Here is a 16,133-nt window from a genome sequence, read left to right as displayed (position 1 = left end):
GAAGCTAAGGAAAATCAAATGCATCCTAGGCATAAACAATTTCTTTCATAATTTAAAGATTTTTTTGTTGTTGATTTACCCTCTGGTTTAATACCACCTACACATCCTGAAGATCGTAAAATAGACTTAATCCCAGGTTCTCAACCACCATGTAAAGCACCTTATAGACATAATCAAATTGAACAAAAATAAATCCAAGCCCAAGTTGAAGAACTGTTAACCCGAGGACTCATTAGGCCTAGTAGTTCTCCTTTTGGTGCACCTATCCTATTAGTCAAGAAGAAAATTAATACCTATAGGATGTGCATTGACTATTGTGCCCTAAACAAGATCACTATCATGAATAGATATCCGATCCTTAGGGTATATGACCTCATGGTTAAACTACAAGGGGCCACTATTTTTAGCAAAATAGATCTCAAATCTGGATATTATGAAGTACGATTGGATACACCTGACATTTTCAAAACTGCATTTAGAACTCAATTTGGTCATTATGAATTTCTTGTTATGCCTTTTGGTTTGACTAATGCACCAGCTACATTCAATCGTATTATGAATCGAATATTTTTAAATTTCAACATTGTGTAATTTTTTTCTTTGATGACATATTTGTTTTCAATAAAAATGAGAATGAGCATTATGAACATTTATCTTTGGTTTTCAAATTATTGAAAGAGAATCAATTATATGCCAACCCTAAAAAGAGTGAATTTTTCCAAACCCAAATTGAATACTTAGGACATATTGTTTCTTCTAATGGTATTCAAGTTGATCCTAAAAAGATAGAAGCAATTTTGAATTGGCCGATCCCTAAAAATATGCATGAGTTACGTTCTTTCCTAGGTCTTGCCAGCTTTTACAGAAAATTTGTGAGAAATTTTTCATTGCTTGCATTACCTTTGACAAAATTATTAAAGAAAGATATTGTATATCATTGGTCTCATAATTAGCAAAAGTATTTTGATTTATTGAAACATACTTTAACACATGCACCTGTTTTGCAATTACCTGACTTTAATCAACCATCCTTTCTAGTAGTCAACACTGATGCTCATGGATCAGAAATAGGAGCTGTTCTTATGCAAGATTCACATCCCATAGCCTATTCTAGTTGCAAACTTGAACCCTCTAAACTGAAGTATTCTACCTATGATAAGGAATTGTTAGCTAGTACAGGCCTTACATCAATGGAAACACTATTTAATGGGATCTGAACTCATGATCAAAACTAACTAAAAAAGTATCAAACATCTTCTTAGTCAGCCACAAATCTCCGATCGTCGTATTAAATGGGCTGCTTTCATTCAAAATTTTCATCCACTTCTCCAATATCAACCTGGAAAAGAGAATGTTGTTGCCGATGCCTTGAGTAAAAGACCAAGTATCCATAATATTTATGTTTTATCTTTTAATTCCCTTATCCCTATGAAAGATACCTATGACCAGGACCCCAATTTTCAAGCTGATTGGAATAAATTAGTTGTTAATAACTAGATTCCAATTGATTCTTTGTCTTATTCTGATGGATTTGTATTTTATGAGAAAAGATTATGTGTCATTATTCCATTTAGATCATTTGTTCATTGTCCCCCATATCAAGGCCATAGAGGTATAATTTCTACTTTACATATATTGATTAAAGATTTTTACTAGCCATAGATGGAATCTCATGTTTCTAACTTTGTTTCTAAATGTTTAATTTGTCAAAGAGTTAAGCGACACTATGGTAAGCAATATGGTTTGTTAATGTCTTTACCAATTCCTGAACATCCATGGGAACATATTTTAATGGATTTTATCACTATTTTGCCTAACACACAAGTTAAGCATGATATGATTTGGACTATTGTAGATCGATTTAGCAAACAAGCATATTTTCTTCCATGCAAGAAAACATTAACTACATCTCAAGCTGCACAATTGTTTTTAAAGGCTGTTTTCACTAACCATGGTTTGCCAAAAGTTATTATTTCTAATCATGATTCTAGATTCTGTAACAACTTTTGGACTACTTTTTTTGCTAGTTTAGGTACTAAGATTGATTTCTCATCTACATTTCATCCTGAAACCAATGGGCAAACAGAAGCTACTAACAATACAATTCTAGATCTTTTGTGTGCATGTACAATTTAAAAACCACAAACATGGGATACACACTTGCATTTACTTCAATTTGCATACAACAATACACCACACATAGCTACACAAAAAGCACCTTTTGAAATCATTTATGGATATAAATTGCCTACACCTGCTACATCATTGTCAAACAAAGTTAAAGCTGTTGATGATATTGCCAATACACATGCTACTATTTTTGTTGAAGTTAAAGAAATAAGCTAACAAGAGAACAAAAGCCATGACTTTCAATGTTGATGATTATGTTTGGTTGTGCATTGAAAAGAGAAGATTACAAAGTGTTGAGAAACACCCGGTTGTTAAATTAGCACCTAGATTTTATGGACCTTTCAAAATCATTCACAAAATCAATGACAATGCATTTAAATTAGAACTACCCCAACAGTGGAAAATTTATAATACTTTGTTATCAGTTTGTTATGACCTTTTAGAGGCCAATTACCTGTTCACCCTGTCTATGAAAACCCTCCTTTGTTAGAAGAAGAAACCGAAATAGAGCTTGAACCTAAAACTATTTCAGATACTAACTTTATGACCACTAGAACTAACCGTAGATATTCTAGATATTTGGTAAATTTTAAAAATCATCATGTTAAAGAGGCCCAATGGATGCACGCCCACGACCTAAGTACTTACCCCTCACTGCTCGCTCCACATTGAGCTAATAGCAATTGAGGACAATTTCTATCCCACCCCAGGGGTATGATGCCATGAGGCATATTCCATGGTGGATTCTGTGAGACCATGGTGGATTCTGTGAGTTTTTTATTCCACGATGGATTCTGTAAAACTATTTGATGGGGCTCGTACGCAATGTGAATTCCTTGTGCGAGAAGTTGACGGGGACGCCTATCCTTTTCAGGCCTCATATTAATTTAATGTGCACGTGGGTGATTCCACAGCGGGTTATTTTGTAAAATACATATTTAAATTAATGGAGGTTTATGAGTTTAGAGTGCACTCGTATTAAATTAAGGTTAGGACAGAGTTCCAACCTATTTATTTATTTTGTAGCTAAAGACTACTAGGTATTCACTTTTATCGATTTAATTTTATTATTTTCTAACAATTGTGAATGCTTCAGTTAATTTGTAGAGCAGGGAGAGCGGTGGCATTGGGAAGCATTAGACGATAGTGTATATTCAAATTACCTAGAAAAAATTATCATTTTTTATGGGTGCACGCCTTATCGTTAAAGGCATGGCACTAGTATTTATTTAGGCATGCTTATTTATTGAAGTGCTTGATAAATATTTATTATTTTGTATACGCACGGGTGCTCGGTTTAAATATTTCATTATTGGACATTGTATTTGGGCACAGCCTAACTCTTGGAGCGCCCAATCGCTTTATTCTTTATTTAGAAAAAAGTAAACACAAAAGCTAAAAGCATGCTAATTATAAATTGGGCTATTTTTTAGTTTTGAGATGAATAGATTTATAAATACATGCCTTGTGGAGCGCTCACACAAGGCATGGAGGGAGATTGTATCAAGTTTGTCTTTTTGCCTCATGTCATGCAAACTCTCTTCTTGCTTTTATGAGTTTTAGTAGAGTTATTTGTCCTTGGGTACCTTTCGGCGCTCACTACGTGAGCATCTAGCATCTGATTTACACACCAACCAATGTTCAAAAATGAAGAAAGTGAAGAAGATTTATCTAGGACAATAGATTATGAGGCACATTAGCCATGAAACTGGGTAATAACCATTCCCAAATACATCTAAGGAACAAAGAAAATGAAAAACAAATAGTAAACAAGTTGTTGCCAAACCATGCTCTTACAGTAATGAACAACACTAAGGTGCTAGCTTTAACTTGCAATAATAGTAGCCACATAAATCAAACATATGTATGATACCAGAAGTCGAGGCTAAAGTAGAAATATTTGACTTACTATCAAAGTCAATAAATTGATTGGTAAGACCTAGCAATGAGGACATGCAAACATGTAAGGAACAAAATAAGTCATCCATCCAAGCTAGAAAGAAACTTCATAACATAGTAAAGAATAAGCAACATCAAATGGAACCAATGAATGCAATTAACTAGGGAAATGAACTCAATAATGAGTACCAAAGGAGCACTAGCCAAAGCAATGAAAATAGAATGATGATCTAAAAAATGTGATTATGTCCATAACACTTATGACAGACACACTGCCACATGTTTGACATACCAAAGCATCAATAAAGGCCAGAAAAACCACATAGATAACTGCCCAACTAGATAAAAATAAACCTTGATTTAAAAAATGAAGGAGAAATAAATGAAAACAATTGCCTATTTTCTACACCTTCTTTAATGTATAGCCAACACCTCACAATGCAAATCGTTAAAATTTTTAACTTTTTGTTATAAAAATAGAATTTTAGTTTGGTTACTAATTCAACTAATAAAATATTCAAAGAAAATTCCAACTTATTCAATGAATTAAACACTATTTTAATTTGTGACTCAAAAATTGAGATTATGTTTCAAAACTTTCCTTTGAGAAAATAAAATAAAATAATCACAAATAATACATTTAAATATACATCAAAGTTATACTTTTTTTTCGTACAAAAGAATTTTGCCACTAATCAACATCTCAATTCAATATGGCAATCTATGTATTTGTTGAGCATTGGCTTCTCAAGAGCTTGTCCTTCTCATGTCTAAAGTAGAAAAGCCACTCAACAATCGATCTCACATGTAATTGGATTGTACCCCATATTTTTAAGGGCCTTTTGTACAATAGCCTCATATTTTCTATATAATATAAATCTTATATTCATCTTAATGAATCATGGAGGCTATGTCTATCCATGCATATACTTAGTCATGTGTACCCCAAGCTATATCATGTTAGGCTATGCTTAGCTAGGTATGTTAGGCTAGGTTAGAATCAATTAACTTGGACTACTATATTTCTCTTCTCATTGTACTCTTCTTCTCTCTCTATATCCTCTCTCTTTCTCTCTCTCGTCTCTTCACATTGTTCTCTCTCTCTCTCTCTCTCTCTCTCTCTCTCTCTCTCTCTCTCTCTCTCTCTCTCTCTCTCTCTCTCTCTCTCTCTCTCTCTCTCTAGGTCCTACTACATTCCACAATACTTTGAATGCGAGTAAGGAATAATGGAGAATAAAGCATGAATTCGAACCAATAAATAGAGTGAAGTCCATGGACTTATCTTGTAGAAATGGTGCCAAAGAACGAGCAAAGAGTAACTTTCAAATTGATATTATAGTTGCTATTTGCATTGGAGATTATTTTGAATAACATCAATGTATAGCGATGCTTCTATTGACAACTCTACCAATTGCACGAAATTTTACCGAAAGTGTGAGAATTTAGCATTATAATAGGCTTGATCTCTTATCCTGTCTTTCCTAATCTATCCACCAATTGAGGAATATATATATGTATATATGTATGTATGTATGTATGTACGTATAGACCTATGGTGGTTAACTCTAGTAGAGTTGTCAAACTATAACATAGCCAATCACACAGTCTTGTTAGGGATTGGGAATGTAGAGCCTAATTTGATTAGCTTTCCAAAGAGAACGGATCCATTTCACATACATTTATGTAACATACCTTCAAATGTTAATTCAATTCTAGAACTCGTAGATATTAGCGTTGATGGTCTACCCTATCTCCTCTCACTCACCCCCAGGGAGAGTTAGATTATACATGTGGACATTGACCCATCAACAAAGGGGATTGCTTTCCCCCTCTTCTACTACCAGGAGAGGGAGACTCGTGTAATGCATTGTACAAGGTCCCATATGTGAATATTGGCCTCTTACCAAACATGAAATGTCTTTGCCTCTCCAAAACTAAAGAATATAGAAGCGAAAGTGTTTGCAAAATGTAGCTAATTGATTGTAGTATCTATAACATAGAAATTGCATAGATGTGATGAAATTGAAAACAATGACTTGCTTGCATTCAAGGCCAATTGTATGACACAACGATAAAATCAACACAAACTTCGAAGGCTACAATAATAATCCACCTCACAAAGACATTGTAATTATAGAACATGCGACGATTAGCGCTTGATCACCTAGAAGACAAAAAAGACTAGTTGGGCCCACATTATATACTTCACAAAAGGAAACTTTAGAGTCTCGAGAATAAATTAACTTTCAAATGCAACAAGGCCAGGTTTATTTTTGCATGGGACGGTATGGCTTATAACTTGTAAGGCTGTGTTTAGTCGTACAATTCGTGCCTTCGTCTACTGAGGATAGGAAGTGTTGAATGCGGTACAGGTCCAGTCAAGCACTCCGCGAAAGTTGCCGATTATGGTGTCGAGGCCGATCTGGGTGCGGGTAAAGGTGCCACCTCCGATGCTACAGTCGGCCGTGAGGATGGCGCCGTCTGGGCTGAGACGCATGTTCCGGCACGAGTTTGAGAAGCCGCAGTCGACGCGCCACGACGTTATGCTCCCGATATGGCGACGGCAGCTCCGTGCAACGAGCTGGCCGTCCCTGTTCTCGATGTGCCTGTCCAGCGGGAAGGGAAGGTTGACGACGTACACATGCACGTGCTCGTAGTCGCTCAACGGATCAAGACGCTCGCATGTCGCGTCTAGCATCTTGCCGTCAAGCGACAGGTGGATGTCGTGGCAGGTCTTCGTGAAGCCGGCCCCTGTATCTGGCCGGCAGTACTAACACGCAGCACACATGACAATATCAGTATCGAAACATTCCAGTATTATTAAAACCGACGACATAGAGGCCATACTTCTAGTTTTGTCCGCGATAGATATCGGGAGCTTACCCCAAGAACGCCCACGGGTAGCTCCATCAATATCATCGTCGCCAGCATAAGCAGAGATGCTGCCATCAGCACCTGATGATCACCTCTTGACGCCATAGCTGTTGGTGTGTTACACTGTAAGCCTGTCGATACTGTTCTCCTACGTTGGTCATGGTTCCGATATGATCTCACAGTTTATGTTAAATGTATGCAATACTTCTGCAGTCGGAGAAGCGAGTAAAACTGTTTCAGAATCCGACCAACCCCCGACCCGCATATTAGCGAGGTTAGGAGCCTCCTTGGCCTAGATACAAAATAGGAGTTGCAGCAATTGTCAAAACATTTCGCGCTTAAATTTTTTATCTCTTAATAAAAATTTCACGCTTCTTCAAAAAGAAACTATTGTATCTGGACGCTTAAGTGAGCCGCCCGAAACTAGTCTTCCATATCTCCATAAGTATAGAATAAATTTCGAGCCTATCCATGCTGAAGCATAAGGGTTTGTGATGGTTTCAATCTATGCTCCAAGTCATCGGGTTAATAGGGAGGACATTTATCAAGAAAAGGGTTTGGATATTGCAAGCTAAGAATACATTGCTTGGATAAATTCTAGAGATGTTCCGAACTTTGTTGATGTAGTGCAAGTTAGAAGTTCGTGTCCGCATACAATTAGAAATAATCAACCTTGAGGAAAACTAAATTAAATCAATCTTATAACCTTTTTAGTCTTTTAACATCTCTTATTATCCCCTCCTTTTATAAAGCTCCCAGAATAATAATGGCATAGTTGCAAATCTTTTGGGTAGGTTGAATGTTTCTCCTCGAGAGATTTTGAAATGTTCTATACATACTTAATAATAATAATTTCAAATGCAACGATCCATTAAACTATCAAAAATGTAAAACAATCATGTTTTTAACCCTTTTCTAAAATGGCTAGATATGGAGATCAAAATTTTCATAACAGTTTTGACTTCTTTTTGTTTTTTTTTTTTAATTGATTGAAATTTTCTTGCAACTAAGTTTTTATGATAAAACTTATACGTTGTGAAACTGCATCTTGAAAAGCCATTCTAAATGTTTAATGTTATAACTTAATGCATTCCTAAACATACCCATCTTGAGATGTTGATTTTTCAAGTATATAAAAATATATTATAAATTTTCATCATCGAGTGAAAAGCAACATGAACATATAAATCATCATTAGCTAGTTAGGATTAACATTAGGCATACTCACAAAAGAGATGTGAAACAATGATGATAAGAAAGAACTTGATGAATGCCAAGGGGGGGAGGATGTAGTCATCCTTATAAATACACAACAACTTCTTCTTAAATAGTTGGATGTCAGTTAAACAATGGATAAATATATCCTTAAGTATTACATCTTTGTGTCATGTTTAATAAGCATGTTAAACGATATTGTAAGTGATACTTATGAAGTGAGTGGGTGTGACATAAGTATTTAAAACTCATGTGTACCTTTCTTCATTCTTTGTCTCAGTGAAGCCTTCGGTCTTGTTACCCTTTGCATATAAGCCAATATTCAAGTATGCTCTCTATTTTCTATTCCCTCACCAAACTAGCATCTAGACCCTCTCCTTATCTATTTCTTTTTCTTGAGAGAGAGAGAGAGAGAGAGAGAGAGAGAGAGAGAGAGAGAGAGAGAGAGAGAGAGAGAGAGAGAGAGAGAGAGAGAGAGAGAGAGTGTGTGTGTGTGTGTGTGTGTGTGTGTGTGTGTGTGTGTAGGCAAAAAACAATTGTGATTTTAAACATGCTTGTAAATGTGATCGGATTATAGTTCTTACATGATATTAAATGCAATCTAAACACACTTTGTGCATATATTAATGGAATAGCAAGTGCAAGTTTAAACATGCTTTTAAATGCAATCAAACTTTACACTTCTATACAATATTAACCATAAATTCAAATATATTTTGTGTAATTTTTACACATTATTATGAATGGATATGTTTTCTATAGGTGAAAAGAAACTAGTTATAATTCTCTAATCAACAGCTCCTTGGCTTCTTTTTACCCATTATTGCATATGTATTAAGTATCATTGAAATATAAAAGAAGAATTAGAATAACCAAACAATAGTCATTTTTGCATTATAAAATACAGAAGGGTTTACATGAAGCTTTAGAATCCAAATTTTGGCTTGAAGCATAAGACAACTCAAAGCTACCAAAATAAAATCATTCGCAATTGCATTACTAATAACCATTAGTATAAATAGAATGAAAGCCAAATTTATGCTTGCATTACAAAGTAGAACAACTACAATCTGTTGAGATGTAGAAAGAGATGATATATAGATACGCGATAGAAGAGAGAGAAGAGACACACCATATACACTCCCAAAGACTACATCATATTGATCACAATCTACATATATATAGGTGAGACCTAGTCTAGATAGGGTGAGCTATATATAGCTCCAACATCCCCACTCAAATAAAGGTCTCTAGCTACGAATGAAAAAAACCCTTCGGGAGCACAAGGGAAAAACCTGAGCTCCTATATACAAATGTACAAACATGATCAAGAATGATGATTGTGTGCATGTAAAGTGAATCCGTGCATATGAAGTGAAACATGATCAAGGAGGATGATTGTGTACATGTAAAGTGAATCCGTGCATATGAAGTAAAATTGAATATCTATGTACAAAGATGACCAAAAAGTATGAGGTGTATGTGCATATGTAAAGTGTATGGTTCCTACAAGGAGTATGTACAATGACACTAAGATGTCATAGAAGATTAATTCCCAAAGATTGAAATTGAGATAACTCCAAGTTTCGAGTGCAGTAGAGTGAACCTTTCTTCATTGAGTCCTTTGGTGAATATATATGCAATCATCTGATCACTTGGATAATGTTCAATCATGATCGTGCATTTCTTTACTTCATATTGAACATAATGATAATGCACTGCAATATGTTTAGACATGTTATGGTGAACATAGTCTTTAGCAATACTAATAGCACTTTAGATATTACATTGAAGTGGTGTGTTGGAGAGAGGAGGATGGCCAATATGTGGTAGAACTTGTCGAAGCCATACTAACTCTTGAGCCGCTAAAGATGCAGCTACATATTCAGCCTTTGTAGTGAAAATAACAACACAACGTTGTTTCTTACTAGTCCAAGAAACAAGACAACTATTGATAAAGAAACAATTTTCACTTGTAGAATGCATAGATAAGTGAGAGCTTGCCCAATCTGCATCTATATAACCCAAAAGTTGAAGTGAATGTAGAGAATCACAGTTTTGTTAGCATTGATAAACCGACCCAAAATCTTTAGTGCCTTTCAAATACTTCAAAACTCGTTTAGCTGCAGTCCAATGTTTAAGGCATGGAGAACTAAGATGTTGTCCTCCAAGAAAGTTTGTAGTAAAAAGAATGTCAGGGTGAGAATTTAAGCCAAAAATTTGAAGACATCCAACAACATTAGCATAAGGTTGATGTAATGCTAATTTTCCATCATTCTACAAAAAGTGAGTTTTTGGTAGAGCTCAGAAGATAATGAGTACTAGTAGGTTGTGCAAAACCCAAACCAAACTTCTGAATAATACCTTCAATGAACTTTGTTTGACGCAATAATAAAACACCCTATTCTCAATACCATTGAATTTGAATACCAAGACATGAGTATATGTCTTCAAGATCAACCATGTGAAATGCAGAAGATAAAACCTTCTTTACTTGTTGAAGGAAGTTGAGATTGTTAGAAACAAGTATGGTATCATCCACATATAGAGCAAGAATAACAAAACTACCATTGCATCACTTGACATATAAGTTAGGATTTGAAGAACAAGAGATAAAATCTTATTTTGTAAGGAAGAGATAAATCTTTTGATACTAAGCTCCTTAAGATTGTTTGAGACCAGAGAATGCCCGATGAAGTCTATAAGCCAGATTTTCCTTATGTTTGACTACAAATCCCTATGGTTTCTCCATGTATATCTCTTCCTTTAAATCACCACATTAAGAAAAAAAGTTCTCACATCCACTTGGTGAACCTCCAAATCAAACTCAACCACAAAAACTAACAAGACCCAAATACTGGTAATACAAACAACAGGTGAGAAAGTTTCTTGATAATCAACTTCTACAATTTGTGAGAAACCTTTGGTAATAACTAGCCTTGCTTTGAAATTGTCAAATTTTCCATTTGCTTTTGTTTTATTCTTATAAACCCACTTGCATTTAATAGTAGTATGTCCATGTGGTAACTCAGCTAGAACCCATATACTTTTAGAGAGAAGAGATTCATACTCATCTTCCATGGCCTCGTGCCATTGTTCCTCATGTGGGGATGACATGGCATCACTATAAGAAATAGGGTCTTCACAAATATTGAGAGCATTCTCAAGAATATCAGCATCATAAACATGACAAGTACCATACTCACATGATCAATTGGAAGTTCAACATAAAGATCAATGCCAAGGTCATCATCAGCAATAATAGGTGTAGGGTGTGAATCTTGATTTGAAGAGTCAATATTATCTTATGAAGGAGGTTCATCATCATATAGAAAAGGAAAAGAAGTGAGTAATGACTTTGTATCATCAACGTCCTCTAGTGACCATGTGATGCCCATAAGTTTATCATTGAAAATAGCATCACAACTTATGATTACCTTCTTGGAAGATGGATCATAAAACTTGTATCCCTTAGAAAAAGTTGAATATCTAATGAAAATAACTCTCAAACTGTGAGGATCAAGTTTTGTGCAAGTCTTATAAAAGAGCAGGGATAGGTGGGTAGGACACAAGTTAGCACAGGAATATCAAGTTATACTGATCGGGTATTTAAGGTGTCAAGAGACCCAATTAGGGCATTATTCATCAATAATCAAGTCTCTCTTTTACCCTTCCTTCCAGCTTTCATGGCTTCCCTTCCCTTTCTCTCTCTTTTCCTTCCTTTCTCTCTCTTTTGCTAGTCTTTATCTCTCTTCTTCTCTCATCTTCTTCCTCTTTCTGTCTCCTCTTTGCAATCTCTCCCTTCTCTCCTTCTCTCTCCTAGGTCTCCTTCATTATAGTTGGTATCAGAGCTTAGGTATTTGGTCCCTTCTTCTTTCTCTTTCCTCATATGCAATTATATTTTACAAAAAAAAAACTAGTCACACAAGTACAACAGGGACAGGAGTTGTAAGAAGCAGTGATGGAGTACCACATGATGCTGGCATCCTTTCTTGGAAAACTCATAGGACCCATAGGACTTGGAGGGAGTTTTGACTTCAATTTACTTTTCAAAAGAAAGCTTTCTTCTTCATTTTTCTTCCTCTCTCTCTCTCTCTCTCTCTCTCTCTCTCTCTCCCTCTCTCTCCCTCTCTCTCCCTCTCTCTCCCTCTCTCTCTCCCTCTCTCTCCCTCTCTCTCCCTCTCTCTCCCTCTCTCTCTCTCTCTCTCTCTCTCTCTCTCTCTCTCTCTCTCTCTCTCTCTCTCTCTCTCTCTCTCTCTCTCTCTCTCTCTCTCTCCTCCCCTTTGCACGCAAATCTTGGCTCGATCTACTTTGTTTGTCCTGTTTTTCCTCTCTTTCTTGCGTATTCTTTGTAGGTTTTGCTTTTGCCTTAGCATTTTTGCTTGCTCCTCTATTCCTTTCACCGTCCTCTATTTCAGAGTTTCTCTCTTTCCCTCTCTCTATCTCTCTCATCAGCATCATTAGTGTCATCATCAGCATTAGCAACTCTAGCCTTAGGCATGGTGACTCAATGGCTCAAAGGAATTGTCAAGGGAATCCCTTCAGGAGACTCTTTGTTGATCATGGGCAACGTCCAAGGCACCCCCCCTTCTGAGAAGACCATAACCTTCTCTTTTTTTATTGCCCCTAAATCGGCTCAACGTGGTGGTAGAGATGAACCAATTGCCTGGGAACATTAAGAGTTTCTTAGAAAAAAGTGTATTGGAAAGGAAGTGACCTTCAAGGTTGATTACATTGTACCATCAATCAACAAAGAATTTGGGTTTGTGTATATGGATCAAGTGAATCCTTTCAGGGTGTAGTATACCAAGGCCTTGGGGGGGCGTAGAATGCCAGCGCGTTTAGGGCGCAATGAACCAAGGCCTTCCATGCTCTATAAAGCATGATTGCCCTGTAAGCGTGGCACAATAAGGCCATCCATCCTCCAAGGCTCATCCAAATGTAGCATGCCAAGTCTTTCCATTCGGCGGGGCACATTTTCTGCATCTAAGGGCGGAAAACCCTAACCATCCATTCTATCCAAGTGAGGTAAAACTAGACCATTCATCCTTCTAGGAATGTTCCATCAATATGCAACAATCCAACTCCATCAATACACCTCTCAACCCCGATAGGCCTGGGGATGCCCATGGGCCTCTCTGCACCTAGCAGTCACACTGCTCTCTGTCATAAATCCTCCCAACTAGGCTAGCACAAAGGTTACAGAACTTACAAATGGTGAGTTAGAATCTATGGAGCTGACATCAGTAGCACAAAGATTGGCTGCTACAAATTATATGCCACCTCCTTCTAACTCTATTGCTATTCGTAATGAAAATTTTAGTACGTAAGTTGGAAGAAGACCGTGGACAAGAGGAAGCTAAATAACTCGGTTCAACTACTAGAGATAAGAGTTTCATGGCTACTATATTTGAGAAAGACACTTCTAGTGGAAAAGTAAAAGGACAAGGAACAAGCACTAAGTTTAGTGTAACTCTTTATGAGGCGGAACCATCCAAGTCTCTAAATGTTGCTATGCTTGAGGCTGGCTTTGCTCAAATGACAGAGAGGAGGAACAAGTGGGACAATGATAAAAGAAAGATTAGTGACCAAGAATGTAGAGCTTTGCTCCACAGTTCACGGTGGCTTGATGCAAGGGATGTAGAAAGACATAAGGATTGATGGATAAAATGCACCAACAAAGAGATAATAGTATCTACAAAAGCAAATCAATTGTGGCTCCTAGTTCCAGTTCCTTTTCTCACTCTTGGCATCCCCAAATGCATGCATTGATTGCTACTCTATGGTGGCAAGAATATCTCCGAGCTGTGAGACACAATCAACTAATTGAGCAACACAATTAGTTCATGTCTAAGATGGACCGAGTAGTCTCAACACTCTCAGTCACCAACATGCAAGCCAAGGTAATCAATGGCAAACTTGCAGCCCTTATGACTCAAGTTGCTCAAATGGCTACAATTAAAAGGATGGATCAACATGATTATGAGCAATAGCATGGACATTCTCATGGAAATTATGAGTACCATGACCATGGGCATGGTTTGGATGTGCAAAGGCAACATCATGTGCCTACTTATGGTCAGCATGTATACGATGATTGTGCATATTTTGAGCAGAAACATGCATCTGATGACTATGTATGTTCTTATGAGCTACATTTTGGTTACATACATGGACAACCATCGAAATAGCCTTATGTACATAGGCAACATCATGCAAATGTATATGAGTATGTACATGGGGAGCAACATCATTATCAATAATAGAGTGCTTGATATCATCAGCCACTTGATCATTACTATGAGTAGCATGCGCATCCTTATGAACAACATGATGCTTCTCATGAACGATGCCATGATGAGAGCATCTCATTGCAGCTTCATGAGCAGGTGTCCCATCAGCCCCCAAGGCCCTTAACTTTGAATGCCTAGCAGTAGCAACAAATGTGGGACTCATGAACATGCAATGCCTAGGGTGTTGATGCAATGAATGTAGTAGTGATTGCAACCTCATATGCTCTAGTTCTACATGGCACAGTGGTTCCCAATGAGTTTATGGACAAGTCAATGCATGCTACCGTATGGGTTAGTGAGAATCTTGTGCCACCATTAGTGCTTGAAGATGACATCATGAATCACTTCTATGATACAACAGATGCATTGAATCACAATTGTCCTTTTGACCCCAGTGTGAGAAATGCGGGATCTAGAGCATGGCAAAGGCAGAAGATATGGAGGATGGAAGATGAAGATACTACTCATGTTGACATTGACAAAGAAGACAACTGTTACACAAGTGAATTAGGTTTCAAGATTGAGACTTGAACTCATAAACACAATCTTGTGTAGGACTGACAATGACACAGAGACTTGACAGAAAGAGACAAGTACTATTGCATTATCATCATTTTAAAGTGATAGTCAAGTACATCATTATATAGGAATGCTTGGTAGCACATTTCATCACTGTGCCTATGGGATTTGTCTCTCTTCCTAGAATGAACTGCATCTTCCTAGCCTAGTTGTTCCATACAAAGGGGCATACATAGGGTGTGATTGGCAGATTCTCAACACCCAGTGGTAGTATGGAGACCCATGCTTGTATGGATGACCCTTATGCTCTTGATGCTTATCATGTGGGTTATCCATTTGATCCCAGGGAAAGGAATGGTTTCGGAAAATCCCTACCTCGATCAACATTTCACCAATGCATCTCTCCCCCTACTTGAAGGGTGCTATTTTGACTGAGGATTAGCTAACCTTTCCCTAGTCTGCACTACAGAAAACTTGCAGACATCACACTATTTTAGATTATTTTTTACCCTACATTAATGACAATCAAGTGTCATCTATATGGACTAAAAGTATGCTACATGAGCTTTGTTTTGACGTGTCACACGCCTCAATTGGAGTTGCCCATAGGAAGTTATGACCAATTTTCTCTCACAGGCCTATTTTGGATAGAATGATGTCCATTGTTTTGCAGCCCCTAATTGTCAAGAATTGGTGACCAAACTCATACACTATCAACTTACACATATTGTATGCATCGTACACACATTTGTATGCCCCAATTCCATATGAGATTGTACTTTCCTATACCGATATTCTCATTTGTGATGCTAAATAGAGTAGTACTATGTGACCCCCTTCCCCTGTGGCCACATCAATAAGTCCTCTTTTTTGTTTTTGAGAGAAAAAACCTTCGTGGTCGGGATGGAATGTAAAAGACTGGGGATAGATGGGTAGGACACGGGTTAGCAGGGGAATACCCAGTTATACTGACCAAGTATTTAAGGTGTCAAGAGACCCAATTAGGCATCAATTATCAATAATCAAGTCTCTCTTTTACCCTTCCTTCCAAGTTTCATGGCTCTCCTTCCCTTTCTCTCTTTTTTTCTGCCTTTCTCTCTCTTCTACTATTCTTTTTCTCTCTTTTTCTCTCATCTTCTTCTTCTTTCTCTCTCCTCTCTGCAATCTCTCCCTTCTAGCCTTCTCTCTCCTAGGTCTCCTTAA

Source organism: Lygodium microphyllum, chromosome 6 (genome assembly GCF_053477565.2).
Source record: "Lygodium microphyllum isolate KBCC chromosome 6, Lygodium_microphyllum_v1.1.10, whole genome shotgun sequence".
NCBI lineage: Eukaryota > Viridiplantae > Streptophyta > Polypodiopsida > Schizaeales > Lygodiaceae > Lygodium > Lygodium microphyllum.
The sequence above is the reverse complement of the archived record's forward strand: the minus strand, read 5'-3'. Positions refer to the sequence as shown.